The sequence below is a fragment of the Parasteatoda tepidariorum genome, chromosome 6 (genome assembly GCF_043381705.1).
Source record: "Parasteatoda tepidariorum isolate YZ-2023 chromosome 6, CAS_Ptep_4.0, whole genome shotgun sequence".
NCBI classification, from domain to species: Eukaryota; Metazoa; Arthropoda; class Arachnida; order Araneae; family Theridiidae; genus Parasteatoda; species Parasteatoda tepidariorum.
Window position 1 is genome coordinate 21177086 of NC_092209.1, and position 24367 is coordinate 21201452.

The following is a 24367-nucleotide window of genomic DNA, read 5'->3' on the forward strand; positions in this document are numbered from 1 at the left end:
ATAGCTCTAGGTACAATACTAACAATAAAACTGTTAACAATCTTCCAAAATCACAAATAAAATAAATAATAGAATTAGAAAAATATTTAAAATTAAATACAAAAAATTCAAAGAAAATTATGTTAATGTAAAATACGAAATTATATTAAAATCGCTACTAATATTTATCAATAGTAAGAAATGTTCTTACATTAAATTGATACAAAATAATTTTACGTATCACAGAAAAATAGAGCAATTAGAAGAGTACATATGGAATAATCCCAAATGATATTATAAGAAATAGGTTATGTTAATTTAAAAAAATTAAACAAGGGGGAGGGAACTACTACTAAGAAGTAAAGATAAAGCATAACAGCAAAATTAATGTAAAAAATTTAAAAAGTTTCGAATCTAAAAATCATGCTCAAAATAAATTTTATAATAATAAATTATTTTCAGACAAATCAATTTCGATTGAAAAAAACTACATTTAAAAAAGAAAACAATTGAATTTCAGTAAATACAGACTAGCGAAGCAACAGAAAACACCAATAAACATAAATATAAGGAAAACTTATAAACCTTAAGCAACATAAACTGACCTATATTAATAAATAAAAAGTTAATCTTATTCCATTTTTTAATTATTTTTAGTTTTAAAAAGGGTGCTAATAAATACGCACAGGTAAAAGAAAAAGCAATTTATTAAATGAACTTTTCCACGATTTCTAATTGCCAACTTGTTAAGACAATCGTCAAAGAAAAACGATATTAAATAATAAGAACAATATACAAATCAAATGATACAGATTCAGATATACATAAAAGTTGACATTTGCCGAAAATAATAGATCCAATTTTCTACCTAGGTATGATCCACAAATTAACGTTTATACTTAAAAACTAACGCGATTCAAACATAAGATGTGTCTTGGCTGTAAACTACACTACAACACAAAGAAGTTTGTAATGAAACTAAATACACACAGCAAATAGTTTTATTAGTAAACAATCACACTTGAGGATAGCAATAATAAATCAGTGTTTTTTACCTGATTGTACTAGAGCACCGTAACCTAGAAAGGAAGCATTGACTAGATCCATTTCACAAATTTCTAACAAAAGCACTGGCTAGTAATCATTAAAGGCGAAAGCAAGGCACAAACGGTAGAAAAATAAATATAATTAAATACATCCGAAAAGCAACAATGGAAGCGCTTTTTCTAGATTCTGACACTTGCACATAGCATTACCACCTCAGTTTCTTTAGTTGTCATATATCACTATCTGCCTCGCTCCTCTCTTTAGGATGAAAAAGTTAAAACAAGAAAACTAAATCAAGTCCAACCCTTCCCATGACCTCTTAGTTTTAACAGCGCCATCTGTTGGAAGTGATAATTAGTTTGTAGAATTCTCTTGTGCAGCGGTAGAATTCTATTTTGCAGCTGAAAATTAAACTACGAAGGAAAAGCGATGATTTGATAAGTATGAGGAAAAATGGGTTATGTTATTAACGCATCATTTTCGGAAGCTGGTGAAAATGAAATAATTATTTTTTAAAATTATTTTTGTGGTCTTAATTTAAATGAGGGTAGCAAAGCTCTTTTCATTTTTGCTTATTTTTTTGGTAAATATAAATTATCTCAAATATAAATGATACAGAAGATTCGATTGTAAACGATAATTATACTTACTTATTAACGTTAAATTTTCAAATTTAAGATTGAAAAATTTAGATATGTTTTAGTCATTTGTTTATAAAATTTGATTTTCCAAGTAGCTTTAAAATGACTTAAATTTTTCATTGTTCAATAAATTAGAAGAAAACAGAAATAAATGGACCAAAAAGTAAGTATGAGACAAATTTAATAAAATTACTAAATTTAGTGTAACTGCTCAGAAAATGTCAAGTATTGTGATTTCCTTTAACAAATATCTAAACTGCTTGCAATAGGTTATCTCATTTTCTCTCTATTATTTTTTGTAACAAATGCAATTGCATCATATTTAAAGATCTAATACTTATAACTGTCAACTTGTACGATAGTCGAAAAAAAATTTACCAAGTGGTGGTAAAAAAACATCAATCAAGTTTGGAGGAATTTTCCGAAGATAAAACTTTAAGGACATCAATCAGCTTTAGTCACCAAGAAAAGTATTTTATATACCTATTTTTTTAAATTATTAATTCTTCGTGGTAGTTTAAAATTTTTTTGAACTTTAATCTTAAGATTTAAATACACTAAAACGCTAATATTGCTACCACTTGGAAAATAATTTCTTAATGGCAGTACAAATTAGCAGCTATGATTACGCATCGAGACGAATGTGGCAATAAAAATAAAATATTTAGAAAAATTTATTATTTAGAAAATAAATTATCAAAGAAAATACTTTTTTTTCTCCAATTTTTCGAAAGAAATTTAAAATTAAACTCAAATTAATTTCAATATAAACTCAGTTAAAAATTGAAGAAAAAAAAACAGTTTAAATCAAAATTAAGTTTGAATAAAAATTCTTCCGAAAACCGTAGCAATTCTTGACCGGTTATTTTGAAAATATTAAAGCACAAATAATTATTAAAAATTGAAAAAAAAAATTTTTTTAAGTCTTTTTAACTACGAATACATTTTAATTAAAAATTCAATTTTTATTTAAAAATGTGTAATTAAATGAAAGTTTCAGTGGTACACATAAGCAGGGGAGGGAGAATGGTGGGTATATGTCTCCCTCAATAAACAGAAGTCTCTAAAAGTCCCCATCAATATTTCAGAAAAATAACGGAAATTTTAGCGAATTATCATCGGTTTAAATTTCTTGGAAGTTCCTTAATTTCTTAGATACAAAAAAGAGATAAAAATAATTAACTTTTTTGCAGATATTTAGCACATTAAAATTTTTTTTTTCTTATATGTTAAACCAAGAAAACTATTGTGACTGTGTAATATAATTTCGCGCCTTTGAAAAATTGGGCCCCTATTACGCAGATAATTGCACAGTTAATTTGTTTTAAAATAATGCAACTAATCTAATTGTTCGTCATAAAATTAAATAATTTCTTTTAGGATTAAATTATCCCTTATACTAAAATAGAAATTAAATTTTTAATTCATCAACATTTTCTGATTCAATTTCTCTCGCATAGTATTCTAATGCATAACTCTTATCCAATTTTCTATAGGGTTGAATTTCTCCACCAATCTATAGAAACTAATAAAATCTAAAATTTGGAAAATTAAAAAATATAGAACACTTTGCCAAACAAATTCATTTTCATCCCGATGAAAAGAAAATCAAGGAAGAAAACTGAAAAATAAATCATAAATCTAATTTAACTGGATGCAACGAAGGAGTAAGATTCCTGAGAATGCTCTATTTGCTTCAAATGGCCTATTGAGTATTGGAAATCTGTCATAAGTAGGTCACTTTCGAATAATTGACTGATAAGTAATATAGTTTCACTGAAAGTGATTCTTCCTTCAAGGATAGTAATTTATTCTTCAAAAAATATCTCCATGAAGCATCTTGACACGGTGTGAATATTAATTAGTACTCCTGTAGCTATCAAATGGCAAGAGGGTAATAACCTTGAAATGCCATAGTTTATGAGAGTGCTCAGACAATAGAAGTTGTCAGCATTTAATATTTTTTCATTAATTAATTCAAGTCATTTTGAGAAGGGACGGTATTTTATTTCTTAGATTAATTATTCGCTAGGGATTGTTATCCAAGTGTACGAATTAAGAGAAGTCCATAAACCGTATTGGTAGCCGTTTTAAATTTTTTTCCGAGTGCAAAATCCTAAATGTTCAACCTTCTTTTGGCGGAACCCTGATGTAAAAAAGATTAGTTCATTAGCAATTATAAACATATTAACCAAAGAACTCCTAATCGTTTAGGAAAACATTTAATGTAAGGAATTAAATAACTATTTTCATCGTTTCATCAACGATAGTCTTAAAATCAGGTAACTGTAGAATTCACATGTATGGAGAGGCATCTATAGACCAGTATATTAACCTAGTTAAAAATTTCTTTTTTGTGTATGCCTATGCTAAAAATGAATAATTTATCTATATTGTGGTTTAGGTTAAAATAAAAACGAAAAAGAATCGTCATTAGAGAAACACATTTCTTAATTGTCGAATTCGGTTTGTTTCCAGAAATTGAAAATTTGACGGTAAAAATACAAATTCCAGTTATTATTAGTTTTTCAAAAAAAAATTTATCCTTTTCACAGACATTTTGTTTAATAACCAAAGTTTTAAATAAATAATGAATAGATATAAATATAAGTTATTAAAATTTTAGTCTATAACAGCTTTAATACATTCTTTTTTTTAAAAGTTGCCAGCATGCAATATGTTAAGCTCAACCCAATGCTTGATCCAAAAGTTCCCTTTTCTTTTGAGTTGAAATCAAAATTACAAGTTTATGGATTTGTGCATTGAAATCCGCAAACTCAAAAATGGGTGAGCCTTAAAAAAGGGTTAATTTATAACTACCAAAGCTAGTTATAAATTAAAGTAAATTACCATGACACTTGAATCGCTTAAGTGATAATATTTAAATGTAAAGCCAATAATAAACTTAAATATACTGTTACCTTCAAACATAAAATTTTCAACACTTTTTACATTTTGACAGGATACTGCGTTTACTATAGGTATCAATGCCAAAAAATTTATCTAATTCGAATCAATTACGATTACAATTTACAACGATTCTTATTCACTAAACCAGAGATGCCAACTTACTCCGGACAGCACATATGTATTTTAAAGTGGTAGTTAATTAATTGGGATTCTTAGTTTAATGAATTCAATTTAGTAGATTTTTATCCACCACTATTTCTAAATAATTCATAGGATTATATTTTTCACAACTTTATCGTAATTACATACCCTCCAACTGCTACGGAATTTCCGTAGTTTATTAATTAATTTTAGCGTAACTTGTCCACTATTACTTATAAAAGTGCAGGCCATATGGCTAGCTTCTTAAGTTCTGATAAAAGGTTTATGAGAGATCCATTTGCTTTAAAAATTTTTACTTTGGTTCGCTACCACTAGAAAGAATTATTTTCAAAATCCTCATAAGTTGGAGGGTATGTAATTATGTCGTGCTATACCTTTTAAATAGCAAGCAAATATAGTTAAATAATTGTCAAATTTACTTGGTAGTTAATTACCGTTTTTTTAATTATTTTGGCGTATCCGGAGCAGTTGGCATCTCTGCTAAACTTTTATCATGAAATGATTTTTTTGGAATATTATTTTCATTTATTTGATCACTTTAAAAAGAGTGAATACAAGCATGGGTGAAAGCCCTTATATAGCAAGACGGAAAAGAGAAAAACCTGGTACATAAAACATTTCATTCCAGCATTTTTTTCGAAAAAAATGAAATATCTGTAACTATCAAGAGTTCTTTTATAATTCTGGCATATATATAAAACTGCTTCTTTTCCAAGATAAAGTAGATATTGTTGAAAAATTAAAAAAAAATAATAAGTAAACTCCTCCCCAAATCTAGCTATAACTGAAATGGTTTTACTACCAGCCTTTCCTCTTTTCCGTCTCGCTTTCACCCCTGAATACAAGAAAAACCAAATAAATGTTTTAAAGTTATATACCTGCCAACTTGTACGGTCGGTCTAAAAGATTTCACAAAGTGGTTGCAAAGTAACAATTTAAGTTGAAAATATTTTCTAACAATTAAACTACTTAAGAGCTAACATATAGATCATATCAAAATATTTTTTAACTATTGATTTGTCGTGGTAGATTAAGAAGTTTTTTAAAACTTTAAATTGAATATTCAATGCGTCAAAACGTAATAATGTTGCTACCACTGAGAAACTTTTTTCTCAATGGCCGTACATATAGGCAGCTAAAATATTATTACTAAGATTATTATTAGCTTTAAAAATTAATTTCGACTGATCTCTATTTCGTACATGAGAAGCAAGTTAAGGTCATTACGTGAATAATTATGATAAATTGAGACAGCCGATTACTCCTTTCTTTGTGAAAGAAATAATGTAAAAAAAAAGAGTGACAGACGGGTGACTAATAAGAAAACTAATTTTCATATCACGAGAAGGCAAAGAAACAGGCAGCCAATTTATCTTGGCAAATATGAATCGGAAAGGAAATTCTCAGATTTCCGTTTGCCTGAGAAGAAAAAAAAATGTCTACTGGTGTTTCGGTTCTTGTATTATGTAACAGTTTTCAAACTTAATATTAGCGTTATGCTAATTCAACAGTTTAACAAAATAAAGTTTCTTTTATTTTAACTGAAGAGGGCACTAAAAAGTTTTTAAAAAATAAAAAAAAATTATTTTTATAGATTTCAGTTTCTCAACTTAATTATTCATTCGTAACTATAATTATATTATAACAGTATTAATGAATGATACATGCTAAGACACTGCAAGCTCTTATCTATGGCAGTTACAATTTAATACTTATATAATTAATGTGATAAAGAGTTTTTATCACTTTGTGCATTGTTGGATAGCTTACTATCTACGAAATTAATTGGTTGGAAAAAAATGTTAAAAATTAATAAATATTTTTCTAATAATAAAGTGGTAGTTAATTCCTTTAAAAGAAACATAGAAATAAAATTTTATATTTTTTATTTTTTTCCAAAAAAGCTTCGCTAAAAACTCATTTATCTTGATTGAAGAAAAAATGTCTGTCAATATTTTGGAAAACCACAATTTATAGTTTAATTTTCTTTTTAATTAAAATTTCATGGAAGTTTACTTTTGTTATTGAAAAAATTCCTCCTTTTTTTGTTACCTTTCAGCAAAAAAATATTCAAAAATAATCGTTCATATTATCTTATAAGCTCCTATAGTCTGTTGAATTTAGTTAAACAAAATTTAAATTTACAAATAAAAATGAATTTTTGCGTTTAAAACTACATTTAGTTTGAAACGAAGATATTCCGCGAATAAAATATAATAAAGAATCTCAACCTTTTAAACAACCACCTCTAAAATATGTTGGAATGGAAGAAGTGCTGCAAAACTGCCCAGATGGTTTGGACCGACGTTCAAACATATCCGAAATTCTTCTCAGGCGATGGAAATAATGGAAAACATTCCAGAAAGCCATGATATAAAAGGGGAGATTTCGAATGGAATGGCAATTCTTTGGATTGAAAAAGACACGGATTTAACGGATTTTAAGTACATGCATTCCCTTTCTTCGATGGATATTCATGTTCTTAAAATAGTAATAACCAATTAAACGTAATAATTGATGAGCTGAGTAGATGAAATGAGTAAGATATATATTTATTTATTTGTACAACATATATTTGCGGGCTTGTGTTCTCAATTTAGGTTTAAAAGCCTTTGTAAAAAAGAACAAATAGCACAATATAGAGAAGGACAGCACGAAGATACATCCAGGGTAGCAGTGGGATTCGAACCCGTTACCTACACTCGTTACACACTGAGTTTGGCGGGCTATTCCATTCGGCCGTGTAGGAGACTAAGAGATATATTTGTGAGAATTAGTGGCGAGTAGGAACAAAAATAAATTATATCCATACTATTTTGTAATAGATACATTAAAATGATGAGTTAATAATTATTTGCCTTATTTTACTTATCACTACATAGTTTCAGAAGAAATTCACACAAGATGGATTAGTTATGTCAAAATAAATGTGAAACCAAAAAAAAAAAAAAAAAAAAAAAAAAAAAAAAAAAAAAAAAAAAAAAAAAAGAAAGAAAAAAGAAAATGTCTGATTGCCAACTTTCTATGCTTTTTAGGAAAATTTTTTCCAGCGGTAGTTTTTTTTATGCTTTAATGTACGATTCCTCGTTTTATAAATTTGATTTAAAGTCATTTTTCTCCCCACTAAATGCTAATGATTCCTTAACAACCTTAAAAGATCTACCTCCCAAGGTGTATGAAGTTTTTATTTACTTTTGAGGTTGATGCAAATCTACTTTAGAGCAACTAGATTAGGAAAGTTGCTTTTGAGGTTTATTAATGCGGTCATTTTTGGTGCCAAACATAACTTTATTTTCTACCACATGTGTGTTATTTTACATCTGTCAACCTCAAAAACATCTTAGTTTTTTGTAAGGGGTGTTGCATAGGGGAAGTTTTGCATATAGTAAATAATTCTTACTTTGTATGTGATAGTATACAATTGTTCAATTCGTAGCTAAAAGCTATTTATATAAATTATATGATTATTCTAAATTAATCTTTAATTCACTTTCATTACACAAGATACGTAGTTTAATAAGTGATTAAACATTATTGGTTGTATTTATTTATTTCCAACAGTTAAAACCTTTTCATTACTAAAAAAGGCGGAATAATGCTGTTTTTTTATGGTTATTTTCGTTTTCTCTGTTTATGCCCTGGAAAATACATTATCAATTACCCATATTTTCATTCGCTTGTTCCTTATATAGTTTCGCTTACATTTAAATGAAAATTAATACTGTTTTTCATAATATTATTTATATTCTCGGTGCCACTGAAGCAAATAATACTTATTCAAATGCTAGCATTAGGTTTTGTAGTTTCTAAACAAATTACAATTGATAATGCTAAATACCATCCAAATATTGCATAGAAATTTGTAAGCTTCTTATCATACTAAAACAATAAAATTTGCATTCTAATGGATTTTTGGAACAACGTATTCAATAAAAGTAGCAACTTTGTTCACTTTTTATTTTTCTTCGCTGTGTCAGCTGATAAATAAATCAAGCGAAAGATAAATTTACTATCTGCAAATTTTTATTTTTCGATTTTTCTGTACTCAAGATTAAATAGCTTCACAAAAAAGACAATATTTTAAATTGACAAACTATATTTTGACATTTTTTTTGCCCTCAAATAAGTGATAAAAAATAATATAAAAGCTTTATTCGCAGCTGAAAATACATTTAATGGAATTTTGGAATATGAGTTAAGCACTATCGTTAAAATAAGGTCGCTATGTTAATCTTAAAGAAACAAATATAATAAATTCTTATAATGTACTATATGAAGCTCATAATAGATGGATTTTTTTTTATTTTAGCTTCATATAAAAAAAAAAAGATTTTCGTATAAAACGTTAAAGATATCAGATCTTTTTTCCAAGTTTTATTTGAAGAAACAAAACAGCACACATTTACCTGTTTTTAAGTTTCAAAATATGATCTAATTGTGAATTATTATTAATAAATACATTAGCTGCAAATAAGGTAAAGAAATGCCATACATTTCCGAAGCCCAGCCAAATATGCCAAAAGCTCGTTTTTTCTTTGAAATTTTGCTGAAAATTCACAACCTATGTATAAACAGGCCTAAAAAATTAAGGCAGGCTCTCTTTGAGAAAAAAGAAAAAAAACTTTTCTTTTGAACTACCTAGTAGTCTTAGTTTATTTGTTTACCTTTGTTCAAAAATAAAAAGTCACTCAAAGTCCCGCCGGTTCTTTCCTTCCTACTTTTATTTCTCCCCTAGATAATCAAATTATTAGCCTGCATTGACATCATCAGAAGTTCAACTTGGCTAAATGCCAAAGAAAATCAGAAGCTTACAGCGAGAGCTATCTGAATTCTAATGCTAACAAGTTTAATTTTTTATATTCCTTTGCTATTTTACTACGAGCTCTGAAGAGAATCCATTAAAATCACTTTTGGCGTGTTTTGTTGATGGGAAAACATTGGTAGGTGTGCATCAGGCCTGTGAGTGAAACGGAATAGAGAAATTATTGGTAGTTGAAACATTTCAATCAGAGATGGCTTTTGGTTGCAGTAAATCTCTTCTTGCCAATCAGCTTATCAGTGCTATTAACATTTTTTCAGGAAAGTAGCAACTCTATATACGTATTGCATCCATTAAAAAATTTTAGTTGTCACGGATATTTTGTCCTTTCCGAAAAATGCTAGAAATGAAATTTCCTTGTTATCAGTTTTTATTTACTCTTTTGTTTGTCTTGATGTATATAAACGTTTAGCCCTGATTATGTGTATTGGTTAGTCGTTGTGCGTTGAATTTAATGAATTTTTTTGAGCACGAAAAAATAAATTTTGGCTAATAAATTGAACCTTATTGTTTAATGCAGAGATGCCAACTGCTCCGGACAAGCCAAAACAAATTAAAAAACGGTAAATACCTAGAAACTAAAATTTACAGATATTTTGTAATTGGTTTAACGTCACTTGACCAGAGATGCCAGCTGCTCCGGTCACGTCAAAATAATTTTAAAAAAAACGGTAAATAACTACGAAGTAAATTTTGTAAATATTTGACTAACTTTGCTTGCTTTATAAAAGATATAACAGGCAGGACTTATGTAATGTTAAGTGGTGAACGATTCAAACCTTCGAATTATTTAGAAATAGTGGTGGATAAAAACCTAATAAATCGAATTTATTAAACGAAGAATCACACATTTAAAAACTACCACTCGAAAATATTTATCCGTTGTCCGGAGCAAGTTATCATCTCTGTTAATGCCTTGTGTTCCGAGTACTTTTTGACCACAGTAGTATACATGTTCAAAACTTATCAAATGTCAAAGACATATCAGTTAATATTATTCCCGGGCGTGCAATTACTTGTTCTTATATGTTGTTAATTAAAAGTATTATCCATTTTGTCTATGCTTTAAAATTAATTGCAGTGGATAATTGTCATTTTTAAATCATACTGTCATTATAGTACAAATTAAAAAGCCTGGTAGTTATTTCGATACAAATTTTAAAAATATTCCAAACCAAGCAATGATTTCGGTATAAATAAAAAGAAAACAAAAATTGGAAAATCTTTTCGGTGCAAATTAAAAACTCAAATTAGGCTCTCATTTCGGTACAATTAAAAACTGAAATATGAAAATCATTTTCGGTACTAGTGATCTAATTTTTATCATCTTATTAATGTTGAAAGGGAAGAATTAAAGTTTAAATAATGCTGAAATGTAACATGAAAAAAATTATAAAGCTTACAAAAGCGTGCCACTCACTAGAAAAGATTGCGCAAACATAAATTAAATTAATGAAAAATATTTACTTAAGCAATAGACCAGTAACTATGACAAACTATTAAATTTAAAGGTAACGTCTATGCCATTTCATTCTTTCTTAACTGAACACGATGAAAGAACGGTAAAGGATTGAAGTCTTTTCACAAATATCAATCTAGGAAATCTCTTTACGACACTGTACTAAGACAAATTAAACCTATGGAACCTGTGCTTAGCTGCAGAAGCAGGTCGATATTTCCAACTGTGTCCCTTGAGCTGTTAGCTAAGTACACCGTCATAAGCGTTTTCTGTTAAGAGCTTCGTCGGTAACAATTAAGCAAATGGTTTGAGAACTGAAAATTAGGTCAAACCGAAGTGTTTACAGTTTATATAGTAGCTACTTAAGTTAATGCTGCTTTCATAGAAATTGTTTAGGTTCGCCAACCGTTAAAAAAATTAAGGTAATATGTTTTAAGGCGTATTGCATAATGCTTGGTACGTAGGTATTTTTTTAGTCGGTGTTTCGTAATTCCTGTTTGTTTTTTTCATTGAAAACGAAAAGGAAATTTTTAAAAACTAAACATGAGTTAAATATTTTTACTACATTGATGTGAGAAGAATTAAATTAATGAAAAATATTAAGACTGAATGAATATTTTTTCCAGAAATACTATTCTACACTAGTTAAAAAGAACAGGAACGTTAATACTTATTTAATACTTAATACTTCTGTTAAAAATAATCCATAAATGGAGTGCTGAGAAAAATATAGTAGCCTTTTCAAAATGAGAAACATCAAGATTTCCAATTAACACTTGAAGAAAAAATATATATTTATTAAATCTCATATTGCTAAACATTTCCGGGCCACATTTTAAAATTTCAAGAAGCTAAAATTATTCTTAATGTTAATTGTACCTTTAAACTTGATTTTTTTAAACGAAAATTTAGCTTTTGTATGATTAAAGACAACAGCATGAATTGATAAAAAAAAAAGAAACGATTATCAGTGTTTCTTTGCTGCTTGGAGAAACTTTTGAAGTATATTTATTTTTAACTTGGCATTTCTTCCACTTTTCCCAAAACGCAACGAAAATTGATGTTAAGATATTATAGTTCATTACAAGACTAATTAATGTTCGAAAATTGAACTATCTGGTACACCCACCACATCTGATCATTCTCTATCTTTATTGCACAGCTGTCAGCTTTTACGCTTCAGATGGAGAAAAAAAATTTGTGGCAATAAAAAGAGAAATATAAAAATTATTATTCAGTTTTAAATACATGTGATTTATAAAAGATTTTGACTGTTGCTAAATAGACATATATATATATATATATACTGTAGGAACACAAGTGATTAANATTATATATATATATACATCTTAAAGACACATTCAAGGTTATGGCGGAATTCAAGCCCTTTGCCTTCACGTTCCGCCATACCACGCGTTTCGTGGTATGGCGAGAACGCTCGGCGATCCTTAGAGAACACCTTGATTTTGCATTCAAATCACGATAGACGGAAATGTTTCTTTGTAAAATAAATGCTAATGATGAAACATTTGTATTACTATTTTCTACTTGAAATTGTTTCAGGAAAAAAAATCCATTTCGGGCTACTTGCGAGGCATTCATGTTTAAACTAATGCGATATTTTCGAGTGACGACAAACAAGTTCAATAAATTAAGCTACAAATATTTCAGTTAAATAGCTTCAGTTATTAATACTTATATTAATTTATAATTATGAAAAAGAATATCTAACTTCTCCACGATAAAGGTCAAGAATGAAATAATTCAAGTATCAGTTTCAGATCATTAACTTAATATTGATCATCAACGGATTAAAAGGACAAAAACAAAAGGGCTGAAATCGAAAAAATCTTGCTCGGTCAACAAGTTGAAATGGGCGTCCCTACTTGACTATCTATTTTATAAAGAATCAAGAGACTGTTTAAACCTATAACTTTATAAATACGTCGTAATAGAATTCATTCACATACCATTAACCAACCTTAAAATCTATTTCGACGTTAAATTTCAGATCAATAGCATTTCGGCTACCCTCATTGCTAGAAATGCACCGAATCAACTCAGCAAAAATGGTACTTATAAAAGGCCATTTAGGTTCCGAAATCCATTGAATTGATAGTTAAGAATAATAGTTTAGAGCTTTAATGTCTCTAAAAGTGGAATAAAAACATATCGATCTCTGAGGTTTTCGAATCCCATGAATATATAGATGAAAAGTAATCGATTTCAATGAGAAAAGACTAAAAGGTAAGTATTTACTAAAAAGATTTCTGAAAATAACTTTTAGCCACTGTTGATGAAACTCCTCACGCGAAATTAACAAGGAAATAAAGATTTATGTTTTCTTTTATGAGTGTTTGAATGGGCATTATACAAATTTCTTTTGACGAATATGTATTATTGTTCCAAAGAACATTTATAATAAATTATCCTAAATTGTTTTCACTACTTTGCCAAAATTTATTTTGAATTATTATTACTAGTGCATTTACTGCTAATTAGTTTATTTTTCCTCATACAAAAGCAATTGTTTATTAATAAAAATAAAAGTCAATGTTTAATCAATCTTTAAGAAATTTTATAGCTTTATAGATTGTGATATGCAATGTTGCTAACTATCGATTCTTTTTTGTTTTGTTTTTGAAAAGTTATTCTAGTGGTAGCTAAGTTTATGTTTTAATGCATTATTATTATTGCTTTAAATTATTCTCAACATAACTACATATAAATGATTTATTAACACGTTGGATGACACGCTAATTTTATATGCCTTACCCGTATAGCCAAACGGTAAATAACTATAGACTAAATTTGCATATGTTAGACAGATTATGCTTGTTTTTTAAAAAGGTTTAACACAACATAATCGTAAACAGTGGTGAATTATTTAAGCCCACGAATTGTTTAGAAATAGTGGTGGATAAAAATCTACTAAATTGAATTTATTAAACCAAGAATCACAATTAATAAACTACCACTTGAAAATATTTATTTGATGTCCGGAAGCAAGTTGACACCTCTGTGTATATAAATAAAACTATTTTTGTGTGTTCTAATTGCATTAATTTCTTCAAACCATTTAAGTAACTATAAAAACATAAAAAAATTAAAAGCATTGAAAATTTACCCGAATTATGTGTTTCTAATAGCCTTGGCTTCGCCGGTCACCGGTGACCCCCGTGGCGCAACGAACAAACTCTCAGTGCCGGTGACCTCCATGGCATTCAGCATGTTAAGTTCATATGCAACGCCACTTTGGTCTATCTCTCTCTTGGCAAAGCTTTTAAAATGTTGGCAAAATTACCCGAAAATTTCTGAAAACTTTTATTTTCAATTGTACTCTACTCTATAAAATAATTTGCAAAAATTCATGGTGTTGGGACCACACCGTGCTTAGTGTGATTGTACGTAACGTTTGCATTCCCTGGTATCAAAGACTCTGATGGCGTAAATGAAAGCAGATAAAATAAAAAGCAAGATGGATCGCGAGTGCTCCTATGCCGTCTGGCTAAATTCAGATTTATAGCAAGTACTAAATAGTTTTTTTTTCTTTATATAAAGTCTCCGCTGAAGGCAAAGTTGTACCAATGTCTAGTAATTTATGAGCTCCTTTGTTTTCTCTGTAGTGTTCAATTTTATAACACTACAGAGTGAAATAACAACATGCTATAGAGTTAAATATTACACAGTAATATCTAATTATATTACCGATTTATTATGAATTGACTGCTCAGCGGCTGTGATATATTATAATAAATTTACACATAAACGCTCGAAAGTTTGAATGTTCTTTTGTTCAAACAATAATGAAAAATCGAATGTCTGTTATTTAACGGAATTTTCCTGAATACGAATTACAACTGCCAACCCGGAAATTCTAGCGCTCAACTATGATTGCGAATGATGGCGAAATACCAATTTAGTAAGTAGTCGTGTTTCGCCATCATTTAAAAATTTCACAACTTGCATACTTAGCTTTTCACGGATATCTGTGGATTTTTTAAATAATGTGATTGATCAAAATAATATTAATTTTAATGTAGATTCTTAAAATGTGCTAACACTTTATGTGAGGGACGGAGTTGTTGGCACAGTTGCATAATGAAAAGAAAGATATTTGAAAACGCTAAAAACATCACCCTTTTATTATTCATTATATTTTAAAATAAGCATATTTTCAGAGCTAACTTTAACAATTCTCAAAAAGACAATTAGAACGGTTCTAAAAAGTGTATAAATTAAAAACGCAACTGCAGTGGAAAGGCGACTACAGCTAATTGTATTTTCTGTTGCCTCATCCATCACCGCTCATAGCTGCTCCAGGGAGTCCAGGACAGATTCTTGGGTTCCGCCCAACAATGCATCCCTTTGCTAAAAGCGTGATAAATATCCAGGAGTCTATCTGATTGTGTCTCTAAAGGAATGGCTGTTAATATAAACGAGTTCAAAGCCCGGACCTGAAATCAGCTTTGCTCAGACAAAAAATACACTCCTTACAAGATAGTATGGAGGTGCCACTCCAATAATTTAAAAAAAAAAATTGGGAAAAAAAAATACTTTTGCATAGCTGAAATCTTTTAGGGTTTTTCCCTGTAGATGAAAGAGTTGCCGAATTCGTGCTTCACTTTTTATTTCTTAAATTTATACATTTAATTTAAAATTATTTTAACCACCACTAAATATTTATTTATTTAACCCATATAAACGCGTAATCAAGCAATGGCAGAATCAAATTCTGGTAAATTAAAAATATATTTTAGTCTGCAAGATTTGTCATTTAATCGTCAATGCACATCCTTAGGGTAAATTACCTTTAGAATTTTGGCACATATTATTTTGATGAAACGCCGAAAAAATAGGGGGAAGATTTAAAAGAAGAGTTTCATCCGATGGCACCTCTATCAACGCCTGCTATAACTGAAAGTTTCCACACGGTTTTTTGTAGATAGTCCGATCAGACTACTATGAAGGTAATCCAATTAGTGAAAGAACCATTTAATATGAAATCTATTAAAAAATAGAAAGTGGTAGCAAATATATGTCTAAAAATTTGTTTAATTTATGAATATAATTGGTTTGCTTTATTTACTTGTCAACCACTACAGATTCAATTCTCAAATATATATGATAAATTTCTCTCAAGTACTTTTAAAATTGAATTTGGGTTCATGCGCACAACTGGTTCGCTTTATAACTAATTTGCGCAGACTAACTTATAAGAAACCGTATGGAGGCTTTCTGATGTAGGAGGTGATGCCTCTATGCAGATATCGAAAATCATCGCTCTAAAACTTAAAAATATTATAGTTTAATAATATTTTTATGATTATTCTATGGATTTTAGAAATTATATAAAAATATTGTACTATGTGGTATAAATAATAAAACCATATATTGCTCTGCAGCAAATTTCAATCAAATCTTCCTGTATGAATATTTAACTGAAGACAAGAACATCAAATCAATAGCAGCATAATTATTGCAGGGATGCATCATATTCCCGATATCAGTAGTATTTACACAACCTCATTTTCATCTCACAAGCTGCATCCTTGCTCAAGTTGAACCTTGTACTTCTATATTATTTATAACATTATGGTTTTATTACCCTACTACATATAACTTCAGCCGTAATTTAATGGTCATCTGTCCATTAGAATAATTCGGAGAGCAAAAGGTAAAAGTTTTGATTTCTCGGAAACTGTTCGCCATTTTTAATTTAACTTTAAATTTTATCGTTTTAAATACACTAAGATTAATTAAAAGAACAATTTTATTCTGAAATTCAAAATTTTTTTTATCACTATGCGGCAATAAAAAAATACTAATTGCAAAATATTACATGGAGTTGTTTTTGAACTAACCAATTGTATAATTGTGAGCAAAAATTACTAGAATTCGTAAGTGGTTCCAAAAATATGACTAAATACTCTAAAAGTTAACAAGAGCCTAAATTTTCGACTTTGATTTTAATTAAATTATAGACTATATTTTTCAGATTACATATTCAGATGACAGTTATTTTTCAAATGGCAGATATTTATTTTGAGTACGAAATATCCGAAACCGATCAGTGGAAAAAATGTGTTTAGTTAGCTAACGTTTTTATTTACTAATTTTTTCTCTCAGATTTCGTAACTTAAAGTATTGTCAGAACTTATTTTTTCGTTCAATTTACATTTACTCTAATTGAAATTTATAAAACAGGGTTAATACTTAATTACAAAGAAACAATGGCCAACAACCAACGTGAAATTTTTCTTATGCCTTTCGGATTGTTTGTCGAATTCCTGTCTTTGTTTATTTAAGTATGATGGATTCAGTTTTGATTAAGTAATTTGTTCTTCATAGCAGTAATTTTTTTTAAAAAATGAGCACCATTTATAGAAAAAAAAAATGTTCTTAAAATTGTCTTGCATATATATTTTATCTCCCGAAATTTCTTGAGCACCATTTATAGAAAAAATAGTTTTTAAAATTTTCCTGCATACATATTTTATTGCACGAAATTTCTATTTTTGTTCTACTGATTAGTGTATGACGAAACAATCTGTTCTCCATTTGCATCTATTTTTTTTAATTTGTATCTATTTTTACTACCACTTATGCTCAACTCCGTAGCCTAGCAATTTTGAACCAATCCAGAACACAAGCAAACTCCTGGATCAGTACCCCAAGAGGTATGCTTTGTTATAGGAACATGGAGGACTTAGTGACTCGACAGATGTAACGTGCATCAGTCACCAGTTACTACACGGGAAGTCTTCGGCTGGCAGGGATCGAACCGACGACCTCTTGAACATGAGCCCACTGCCCTACCAACCTGTTTATCCTTTCCCCCAATTATAGATTCAAAAAGGCACTTCTTATCAGTGTGTTCATAGCCGCAATTTGAAAATTAAAACCTAATAAAGACTTCAAAACATATTCAGAAAACTGCTGTCAAATACTTTCGTGTAAATTCTACTCTGTGTATTAAAAACATCGAGTTATTTTTTGTTCTCTAAAAATACATTATTTTTATATTTGCAGAAATTTCCTTGATATTAAAAACCTTTAAGACTTCTCTCTTTTAATATTGCTGAAGGAAGACTTTTGTGGATCTATCAATAGTGAATTGCCTCGCTCATTTGTTGTTTTTTTGTGTTTTATTTTCATTTATATTACTTCCTTTCTTTTGTATTTGTGTGGCTCAAGGTCAAGTGAACACTTGGAATACTTTTATGGATTTGTTTTCATCGATTTATGCAATAATATAATAATTAGAAATGTTAGGAGAAAAAAAAAAGATGATTTCGAAAAATTAAAAGCGTGTTTGTTCAAAACAGAGGATGATTTTTTTTTTATAATAGCAGGCTTCTTATTAATGCTCGAAATTTCTGAATTTTAAGGTAAACTCTCATATTAAGTATAGTAAATAGAAGTAATGAACAAATAGATGAAAATAATCAATAAAAATGATAAATAAAGATAATAAATAAAAATAATAAATAGAAATAGAAATAAAAATGACAAATAAAATAATAATATTAAACAAAATGATCAATAAATAAATATACGAGCATCTCAATATGCTTTAACCCTGTTCGGGACGGGCGAGTTATAATTGCATTCGTACGGAATCAGGATTAAAAAAATTAAAAGTGGTTGCTTAAGTTTGGGCATGGCTAAAGACTTATTTTTGCTTTCACTTTCAATCTAGCACGTCCAATCCTTGTTTGTTAAAAATGTAACTAAATAATTTTCAATTTGAACTAAGTAGTGAATTAAATAAAGTTAACTATTTTTACCCCACTAACTTATAAACTGCTTTAAAAATAGTTTGGCTACCAGTTTTTTCTTCTTTACCTGCATTGTCGCCACCCTGAAAGTTCATGTATGACTCGCCCATCTCGAAGAGGCTAAGCCTTTGCCGCAGATGGGATGCCAGTGTCCTTTTATGTATTTTTTTCCTGACGCTTTAATTACAAGTAAAAATACATTTCGGTGCTTTTAATTTTTAAAAAAAAAATCAGTCAAATAGTCGCTAAGAAATCTGTTAGAGTACCGTAATTATATTTGTATAAAAATATAAAATCCTAGTCCTAGTGTTTTGATTTTATTGGGCACCTGGGCCGCGAAGCGGCCCCTATCCCATTCATCTGGAATTTTAGAACAGTTTTGGTTGAGCAATGAGGTAAGCAGGCAATGGAGTTGCTTTTATGAATATTTCAAGCTCTTTGCTTGAATAACTAAAAAGGAATCAAAAATAAATTGAGCAGCTTGCTCCAAACTGTGTTTGTTTGATTTTGGAGTTGTTCAGAATTGTATCAGAATGAGTAAACGTTATTTTCAGAAAGGTTGATGAAATTATTTGTTTTGATAGTTATGATATGAGGCGTCGGAGGTGAAATGTGCAGCTATTGGTCTGTAGTTTTTATCTTTGATATAATTTTCAAATTTAAAGATTTCATTAAAATTTGCTGTTTTAAAAATATAAAATCCAAAATTTTTATTTTATTTATATTCAATAAGTAATTTCGTAAATTAAAGAAATTTCAATGATAAAGAGCTGTCTGTCTTAGATCTAAATAACTGCAAATTCGAAAAATTATTGATTAGAAGTGAGCCGCGTTTGGAAGATTTTACCTTTAACGCAGAAAAAGGCATCTATGTTTCATACTGTATTTCATAACCATACATTATTTTAATAAAAAAATATAACATTTTTCACTTATTTGGACCTAAATTAATACAAAATAGTGAAAAACACACTAAAACTATTTTTCATACATATTTTTCGTTTATATATTTATATAAACAAGTATGTTTAATAAAAATTCTGTGTCAAAGGATTAATGGATTTATTTTTCAGTGAAAGGCATTTGGACTAAATTTTTATATTATTGGAGTTAAACACACCTTTCCTTTGCATAATTGTCATATATTTACACAAATGTTGAGTTCGTTTAGATGTAGTGGTTGTCAAAATCATTTTAAATTAAATTTATTAATTCAAGAATTAAATAGAAAAACCATATTATTTGCTATTATAATTTAAAATAAAATTTTACAAAAAATTCTTATATTTTTTGTAAAATCTTCCAATTTATTTGTTGCTAAAAGAAAGATTTTTTGCATAGAGTTAGTATAGAAGCATTTCCATTATTTTGATCATCCTATTNATTTAAAAAGTAACGAAGTACAAGTAAAAGTACGTACTTTTTACTTGTACCGGCGGTGCAAGTAACGAAAGTAAAAGTACTGCCATATATGTATAGAAGTATTTCCATTATTTTGATCATCCTATTTTCACAACAGTTGTCAGAAGTGGTTTAAGAATAGAATACTAAGAAGGATACTAAGAATACTAAGAAGGATACTAAGAAGGATGCAACGCTTAGAAACGAATCGTTCTACATTGCTTGTGGTATGTAATATTTGTTAAGTTACGCTAGACAAAGGACACAATGTCGAAAAGGTTAAAACGTGCACATTATGCTTCGTTCCAGTTCTTTTTATTTAATAATGGAATAAAAAATGTGATTTTTTGCAGCTTCTTTTTTTATAAAAATTTATCAGCGAAACGGTTACTTCTATAACGCGTACCATCATCAGCATCAGGATAAGCAGGTGGTACATTTTTCATTACATCGAAACTGCGGTCTTTGCCTGATAACTAAATTAACTGTGCTCTTATACATTAAAGTTTTAGTGTAACTGTAAATTATCTCAAAGGTAACTGCAAATTCAAATTTGTAATTCAAAAGCCAATAACGTAAAAATATCTTTTTAACGAAACGTTTTTGTTACGTTTCTTGCAAGTTATTATTTTTACTAATTTTCTTTTTAGTTTTTTGTTATTGGTGTTCTTATGGGAAGTCCAACATTTTCACAGTAATAACAACCATTTTTGCAAGGATAAGAATTGAAAACTGTAGAGACTAACCATGGTCCAACCGACCTTCTAAGCCATATAAAAATTTGTGGATACGCTATCAATAAATCAACCAATCAAACCAATAAAGGATAGGGATCTAAATCTTTGTAAACAAACCTTGGTCTTATTTATGAACTATCTCATACCTGCCAACTCTTCCGGATTTTCCGAAAGAGTTTATTTTCATATTTAAAGTGGTAGTAAGTATATACTATTTTTTTTCTTTTATAAACTTAATTTTTAGATGATTTTGATCACCAATATTCTTACAAAAATTAAGCACATATATTAATATGCTTTACTATCAAGGCTGTTAACTTAAGTTTTCTCAAATACAACGCATTTGTTTGCTTAAAATTGAAGTTTTAATTCCATTTTAATACCACTGGGAAAAATGATAATGGAAGGGATTAAAAGTTGGCAGGTATGCTATCTGTTTACACGACGTGAATAAACCAACCATGGATAGGGATATAAAGTTAGACTAACCATTGTTCTATATAAGCTATCTATAAAGACGACATGAACCAATAAGTTTTTCAATAGTAATTACTAAGTCCCGGATTTTGATGACATTTGCATTTTTGGACATCTTTTGTCCTTTAGAGTATTTTTTTTAGATTTATAGGGCATTTTTCATTAATTTTTTTGGCTTATTTTGCATTTTAAAACATTTTTTAAATTTTTTGTTAATTTTTTCCAATTTTTTCTACTTTTTTATCATTTTTTATTATTACACTGGCTTCCAAACAGTGAAGAAAATCTCTAGGATAGTAACAGGTGAAGCAACATCTTTTCAAATTGAAGAAGAATTGCCAGTAAGTGAGACCGTCTTTTTCAAGTACGCGCCAATAACATCAGTAGACGTTGAAAGAAGCTTCTCCAGGTATAAAAATTTACTTTCAGACAAGAGACGCTCGTTTTCATTTCAAAATATCAACAAAAAAAATTTAATAATCCAATGTAATTCTGATATTTAGTAATATTATGAGATGGAAGTTGTTATATTCATTAAAGTTTCTATACAAAATGAAAATGTTTTGAGTCAATATATTTTCCTTTTTTTTGTTGTTATTTTAGGATATAAAACATATTTTTCAAATTTTATTAAACGTAGAGCAAGTATTGCATTGCTTTATATTTCTTGAAATGACTCATAATAATTTTAAAGAGTAAAACATTGTTTTAGTTCAATATTTTTACTTTATTTAAGTCATGTCATAAGGCATTTTTAGCGCAATTTTCACATTTTAAGGGTATTTTTCGCACTTTTTAAGGGCATTTTTTACACTTTTTAAGGGCATTTTTGCACTTTTTAAGGGCATTAATTGGGATTTTTTAGGTCATCAAAATCCGGGCTCTAGTAATTACAAAGACGGACAGTATGATATAGAAATGATAAATTCATAAAATAATGGATGGTGTTTTTTACACCAGGGAGAGCTGCAAGCCTATATTTCCGGGTCACTGTTTCTGGTATATTCTGAAGCCATTTGGCTCACAATGTGATTATTGTGTTTTAAAACTCTCTTGAATAGTACATCTTGTATACGTCTATTTGTTATCTGATTAATTATTTGTGTTAAGAAAAAAGAATCGTCATTTGAAAACCTGTCTTTTCAAGAAGTAAGAATCTTTATTTGAAAAAGAATCGTTATAAAACACTTCTTAGCTTGTCACCAATATACTAACTTCGAAATGTAAACCTAAATGATAATTTTCAAAATGAATTTAATCTCGCTGCTCGAACAATATGATAACACTACGTTTGATGGTGTACGGCTTCCAACAATAATGTAAAAAACAAGTAAATAAGAACATAGTAAATAACATAATAAACTTGCATTATAAACAAGTATAAAGGGGCCAAATTAGGATTGCCAAAAAACTGAGTATACTTTCTAGATCTAGCAACTATGGCACCTTTTTTAGCAATACATCCATAAATAACTAAAAAAAATTTCACTTCTAACTCACCAGAATTACTTATTATTATTAATAGATTATGAAATTTAGAAGATTTGAGCTCAGAAATTAAATAATTTATTTCTTTTATTAAGAACAAAATTATCTATTTGAAAATATCGCCGATGTTAAATAAGCTGTTGTAAGCAGCTGTTTACTTTCTAGCCGGAAGTAGAGCAAGTCAAGATTATTAATGTTTACATTTATATTGAAAACACCATCCATTGTAAAAATATGATTATAATATGGTACAGAAATTAAAATTATAATATAGAACAAAATTTATTTCTCTCGTGAAAATAAAAACACAAATTTACCTTTAAAAATTTCTTTTATTCCTTTAAAGCGTGGAAAATAAAGCTCACAATTGCTTCCAACTATCAATCGATAATTATGAAGTTCGCTTAGAAAAAATAACAAAAAGAAAGTACAATACTCACTGGATAAAATTTGGAGACAAAGTGTTCGATAATCAAGCATACCAATTTTTGACGCTTTTAGAGTGAGTGATATATTACCTCTTGCGTCAATGATACTTATCGACATTTTTTACTTAGAAATCAAACTTCAAACAAATTATCACTTTTGGCGAGATTGATAGATAATTTTTTTTATCGTATAAAATAATAGGAAGTAGAAATCACAACTTAAATACATGTAGTTACGGTGAAAATGAAATATTTCTGGAATGATAAAAAATGCAATATTACGAAGTTATTGTGTAAACCTGGAATTAGCGAATAAATAACATTTTAGTATCACATTATAAATAAATTGTTTGTTTATAGGTATGATAATGTTTTTAATAAAAAGTTAAAATTTCGCTTTAGGATAAGGGGTCGTACATTCCTTTGAAAATTTAGATAGTAGTGCTAATATTATGATAAAGAAATTCCGGAATTTTTCATTAGCTTTCACTTTAAAGTACAATTTGACATAATGTGACTAAATAAATTTATTTGGAAATAGAAAGTGAAGTGGCATACCTGCCAACTTTTAATCCTTTCGAGGATGATTTTCACCAGTTTTAGTAATATGGAATTTAAATTACAGTTTTAGGCAGAAAAGTACATTGTAGTTTGGATAAGCTTATGTAGATTACGCGACTGTATTACCTATTGTTATATATGCTTAATTATTTTAAAAATAGTTGTGATCAAAAAGATTAAAAATTTAGTTTATAAATGCAATGAAAGCATACATTTTACTACCACTTTAAAGATAGAAATAAAATTTTACGCCAAATGCTTAAAAGTTGGCAGGTATGCAGTGGTGATTGCAAATTTATTAACATACAATTTTCTTTTTGTTTAGATGTTGCAAGGACCGTACAATCTCTGCCTTGCATCGAGATTTTCTAATAATAATATATTTATTAATTATCTTTTTAATTTCTTGCTTGATTAAACATTAAAAATATTAACGATTTGCAAGCACTTTAATATACCGACTGGTAGTTAAATTAT

General features: G+C 28.6%; 1 protein-coding gene across 2 annotated transcripts in view; it reads right to left on the reverse strand.

Moving 5' to 3' along the window:
• Window positions 1-23414, reverse strand: part of LOC107437666 (endonuclease/exonuclease/phosphatase family domain-containing protein 1) — a gene marked incomplete at its 3' end in the record, with an annotated part of 50676 nt that extends 27262 nt beyond the window's left edge. The window contains 1 exon segment of one of the 2 annotated variants that reach the window (XM_071182083.1): window positions 23219-23414. 2 annotated transcript variants of the gene reach the window in all.
• Between the last annotated feature and the right edge of the window lie 953 nt (window positions 23415-24367).